The following is a 6,013-nucleotide window of genomic DNA, read 5'->3' on the forward strand; positions in this document are numbered from 1 at the left end:
AGACTGATGATGATGATGATTATGATGATGATGACATGGACGTTAAAAGGTTAAAACACGGCCTCTCGTACGACGGCGCGCATGCCTCTCGTAGCGCGTAATTAGAGACGTAGCGGCCGCGGGCCAGCGTCGACCTTTCTATAAATCCGCGTGCGCTGGTTATAACCGCCGGCGTTTCTGGGTAGTACGCGAACGCGCGCGTGACCGGTCAGGTTACATGGCCAGCGAGGCCATTGGTATTCTGTCGCACGCAGCCCGGCTGACATGGACGGCCGCTTCGGGCTGTGCGCTGGCTTCGCGCGAGATCCGGTTTTGTTTTGCAAAAGGGCCACGAAGGTCGCAACGCTTCTTCCGGCCGTGCCGACCTCGGCAAGTCCGGACACCGCGTTGCATTCGACGAAGCACGTATGTGCACTTGGAAATGTTCGCACTGGCGAAAGAATACGCATGCTGTGACACAACATTTAAAGGGACCTAGAGTATAGGGCCCCAAAGAAACGGCGAAGCGACCACACACAATTGAGGCGCAGATCACAGCTCAACGTTACAAACAGTGGTGGAAGTAATAAGGGTGGGGGGGGGGGGGGTATGTATTTCATTTTGCATACTGCAGCCCGTTTGGGTTATTGCAGGAGCGGGTTTACACAGACAAATAAAATAGCAGAGTAACATCACAATTAAGGTAAAGAGACAGAGGGAAAAAAAAAGAATACGGCTTTAGGAAATAAAGTACGATCCAATACATTCATTCAGCAGATTCAAGAAATATTCTAAAGGCAACAGTCAAGTTGAACTAGACAATACACTCAATTTTTCAATAGTGTGCGCAAAGAAAGGTTCTTGGCCTCCATTACGCCTCTAGCAAGTGTCTTCCCTTGAGAACTAGATTTCGAGCATCATATTAGAATTGCTTGTCAGCAGGGGCGGTGGCGCTAGCGGGGCGCACAGGGAAGCTGGAGCCCTGCAGAAATTTATGCCTTTACCCCCCCCCCTCCCCACACACACCCAAAAGCAAACGTTGTATAGATATGCATGAGGCAGGCGCGTTTAATTTTCTTCAGAAGGGGGGGGGGGGGGGCATGCTTTACTTATGGTCGTGCATGCGTTTGTATGTGTGCGTGTATATATACGCAAGCGAAATAAAAAATCTCGTGGGAGGGGGAGTTAACCCCCCCCCCCAATCCTCCACTACACCTCTTGCACGAGTTGCCCACTGTCCTACCCCCTGGAAGAACTCGCTTGTCGTAGGTGTCCCCCCTCCCCTCCCCAGTAGAAAAATCCTCGCGTCGAACTACTTGTCAATTAAAAACTGTGCAATCCCACTAGCGCCAACTCTTGAAATCCTGAGCTCTTCCAAAGAGCAGAAACAAAGTACAAATGTAAAAGCTGTTTTGCGTTTTAAAAAGCACTGTAAGCAGAAACATTCTGAAATGTTATGGGTCATTCCTGGCATGCTGCAAATGCTTATTATGCTTGGCTTTAAACTGCATTTAAACTGCATGATAAATGAAGAATTACTGGTCTTCTACCATTATTTATATATGTCAATGGTTTGTTTCAAGTCATTAATTCTGGAGTATAAATCTAATAGCTGAACTACAATTATATTATTATTTTTTTTAAAATCACCAGGAATCTAATATGTCGTACCACCAACTTATCAGGGGCCGAACTGTTTCTAACACGTACACACATAGGAAAACGGAGCACTAAAAAGATGAAACTTTGCACATTATAACAAAAACACGCAAGCATTTTCACGTGATCGTGTATAATCACTGATATATTATAACTATAATTTTGACGGAGTGCATTTATGAGCCACACTTAAGACTAACTTCACCAACGTAATCCGGGTGGCATTCAAAACGTCGAAAATCAAAAGGCCGTACTATCGAAATGCCGAAATTTAAAATGCCGAAAAATGAAAACACCAGAAATATAAAACGTCGAAAACTTAAAATGGTAAAAAAAAATCTAAACACCGAAGCGTCAAGACGCCGAAACATCAAAATGCCGACATGACGAAGATGGTGTATAATAGCAAGATTAAGGCAATAAAGGTTCCACCGGTTTTGTAGGACATGCGTGCGCTTTCGCCCTCGTTTCCAATAGCCATGTTCTTTGCTCATATGGTTCAGCCGTTCGAAACTCACGGCCATCTATGGTTGTTCAGGATTCGCCCTCGAGCTCCTGCATAGCTGATGTGGGCAGTCCGCTTTCCTTTTCCTCCTCCCAGTCTGGCGCAAGGCTTCATCACTCTGAAGGTGTTGCCCTGAAGACGCTGATACATATGCCGTGGCTTGCTGCACAAGCTTCACGGGCGCTTCGCCCAAGGCCACCGCCAGAACTTTGATTTGCTCATGAGTGCGAAGAACTGTCGCTCTAGAGATATTCGGAGCATGGCTAGCGTGGACCTCTTTTCTTCTGGACCACTTTGCAAGTATCTTATTCACGAAGGTCAGTAATAATTCCAGCATTACACCTGCCTAGCCTCTCGCACCTCCAGTAGTGTCCAGAACGTATACTTTTTTTTTTTTTCAAGCACCTACACATAATCATCTTTGCACAAAAGTTCAGTTTTTTTTTTCTCTTCTGGGAGCACACTAAAACTGGTTCTTCTTCAATTTTCAATCAAATGACAACTATCTCACATTTCTGCTGCTTTTGTACTACGAACGCTGGACAGCATCATTTTATTTTTTTTTTCCCTGTTTACCCGTAAGAGCCACCCCGTCTAACTGCTATGCCTAGCTTTGATATGCCTAGTACCTTTGATCAGAACAGCGGTCGCGCATATCAGATGACGGGCTCCTTCCGAGATCATACTCACAAAGCATTGAGTCTGCTCTACAAATTTCAAATTCGCTCTTCAGAAAAGCAACCACTATAACTTAGAAAAGCCCTGGTTTGCGTTATTTAATTACGAATTCATGGTGCAGTTACCCACGCGCTTCATAAGAATGTTTTTCGCTCGTCACGCCCGGGCTTTTGGTTCTCGGTTGCCGACTCGAAGGTTGCTGACAAGACCTACTGGAGTAGAGTATAGGTCGTGGACACGGCACCCTGCCCCTGACACACAAGGCATGTCTTCGCAGAAAAGCAGATCCTGCATCTGCTTTCAAACGTCCGCAAATCTACAATGCAGTTCTTTTCTCATCGAATAGGAATTAAATATTCACGGCTTTGCAGCAAAATGTGAACCTTCGCATCATTCGCTTTTTCAAACAGAGGTACTTCTCATGGCACTGTAGAACGTGGTAGCGTAAGTTTGTTTACAAAAGGCGCGTTAACAAAGATGGACAAATGTAAACACCGTATTCGTCCTACCACTGTTGTAAACAAAGCGCGATTGCATACCTTCTGCATCGAAAAGCGGGAATCCATGGCCGCCATCACTTTTGATCGTGACGCAGCACCGAAAGCTTGTAGAAGTGTATTCCTGGCGAGTTTTGAGTCGTGTTCGCGCATCCAAATACGCCAGTTGTTTCTCGGCGCCGCTGAAAGCTGTCACAATGGTAAAATTGCGATACAAAAATGCAAGTATCACAGGAAGTATAGCAGTCGCCTATAGACGCTAAAGGGAACAGTGCTCACGCGAGTGTCCTTACGGTTTTGAGCCGCAGCGGCAGGTGGCGTCGGCGGCGCTTTGCGCAGCGCCTATCGTTTAGTTTTCTGCTAGTGCAACGCTTCTTCACCGAGGTTTTCAGCTAGTTCTGATGGGACGCGCCAGAACAAACCACGCTCGACGGCATTTCAAGTATGCCAGCGTCTCAGACAAATCGACTGGTCAGGTTGAGAACTGCCAGCACGTTGCATCGGGCGACCATGGTGGAAACCTGGAGCGTCATCTGCAGTGGTGCCACAAGGGAGTGTACGACAAAAATTCCGGCCGACAACAAAGCGTGTTGTGTCGGACGAGGTGGAAGGCTGTCCTGTGGTCATGGAGCTCACGCTAGTGAATATACAGAGCATGTTTCAACCCACATCGTCGAAGTGTGTTTCGCTAGAAGTAACAGAGGACAGCATTATGAGAATTGCATTCGCAAGAAATGGTCGGTCGTTTCGGCTAATTGACGACTCGCAAAATAATTGATCCTGTCCTAAATGCACACAGTGCTAAGCGAGTCATCACAGCCGAGAATGTTAAGGACAGGGTCCAGGAACAAGCCAAAGTCAAGAGAAAAGAAATTTCGCAGACTCTTTTTCTTTGAAATTTGGTTGCGCGTCGCGACTTGACAGGGCTCTGCTTGGCATCATCGTACACTATGCCGAAAAAGAAAAGCTAATTCTTCAACCACTGGCCATGAAGGAACTTTTCACTAGACACACTACTGAGCATCTGACATCCCAGATGAAAGGCACTCTTATCACGCTACGACCTCCGGGTCACCCAAGTGTACTGTATCACAACTGACAATGGTGCAAACATGCTAAAGGCTGCTCGTATTTTCGGTGAAACAGAACTTGAAATCGGCGCTTCTAGTTCAGACGAGGAGGTTGATAGTGGCTACCCAGAATTTGAACATTATGGCTCTCTACTGGATGCGGAGCGCTTCGGTCTTGACGGGGCAGATTTCAAGTGGGGTGTAAGGTGTGCTGCGCACACTCTGTAACTGGCTATTAGTGACGCTGTAAAGCACTCAGGTATCAACACCCTCATTGCACAATTTCGTGCACTTGTGAAGAAACTCCGCCCACAAGGTGCAATGGTTTTGATAAGGAAGCTATAGAGCTAAGGATGCCTATTATTGATTGCCGACATGTGAGATGTCAATGTTGGTCATCTTGACAAGGTTGATTGAATTGAAGGACTGCTAGACTTTCTCCCCCTTGACGACACTGCCAGTTGGACTGAAAGCATGAGAACAAGAGTAGAAATGATCACAGAATCCCTTCAGCCAGTACGAGAAACCACGAAAATGCTTCAGGCAGAACAACTGACAACAATCAGAAATTTCTACGGTGCATGGTTGACGTGTTACATGAAGACAGCAACAATATCATCGCCGCTGGAACAGGCCCTCTTTATGACGATCAAGAAATGAGAGCGAAATCTTTGCAGTACAGATATCTTTTGTGCTGCACTGTACATGGACCACCGTTATCCACTTTTTCTGGCGCCTGACCCGAAATGCTGAGCGAGAATCGCGTTTGACAAGTGAGCCAGGATCAGCAGACATCGCACGCTTACTGAAAATGCTGGACAAGGAGCCGTGCATTCCAAGGAGCACGGATGTGTTGACATTTTGGGACGAGTGCAAAGAGCAGCAACCTGAGCTATAAATGTTAGCACAAGTGGCCCTTGGTGTGCCAGCCACAAAATTCAGCGTGGAGAAGGCATTTTGGGCATTGAAGTTTGTTTCATCAGAGCAGGGGTATCGCTTATCGGCAAGTACACTCGATGACCTGCTGCTTCTGAAATCGTGTGCACACCCTTCACGAAAATTCGTGATTAGAACTTGTGGAAAAATAAACATCAAGTTTTTGTTGTAGCCTTGATTCAAAATTTTTTGCGGCTTCCCTCATAATCATATCATGGCTTTCGGACATAAAATCCCAACACTTATTATTGTTTGTTAGTTTATTTTTTATTGTCAAGTACTTTTAGTATCAAGTATTTTGTTAGTTTTTATTATTAGTAAACTGTTACGGAACTTTTTTTTTTCGTTCATCAACAGAAACGAAACTTGCGTCTGTGAAACAAAATAAAAACTGGAACAATAATATTTAGCTCAGACACCCTGTATCCACCTCTCACAATAAAGTCAGTAGCTGAAGATGCACAAGAACATCCAGTGATGAAAAAGTCGTGCAACAAAAACTATTGCTAGCCGACATTTTGATGAGGGGACCTTTGTCAGCTAACAAGAACACACATAAACATGATAAAAATGATTGTGTGTGTGTGTGGGGGGGGGGGAATTGACCTTGCATCTTATTGATCAATGAGCACACACCACCACAATTTCCCTCCACAATGCACTTCGTACTGGCGACTTCCCTTGCGCAT

The 6,013-nt window shown here is 45.7% G+C and overlaps 1 pseudogene; it reads left to right on the forward strand.

Annotated features, from left to right (window-relative positions):
• The first annotated feature begins 3,698 nt into the window (after positions 1–3,698).
• On the forward strand, positions 3,699–5,509 carry LOC119173977 (uncharacterized; annotated as a pseudogene).
• The last annotated feature ends 504 nt before the right edge of the window (positions 5,510–6,013 follow it).

The sequence above is a fragment of the Rhipicephalus microplus genome, chromosome 5, assembly GCF_043290135.1.
Source record: "Rhipicephalus microplus isolate Deutch F79 chromosome 5, USDA_Rmic, whole genome shotgun sequence".
NCBI lineage: Eukaryota > Metazoa > Arthropoda > Arachnida > Ixodida > Ixodidae > Rhipicephalus > Rhipicephalus microplus.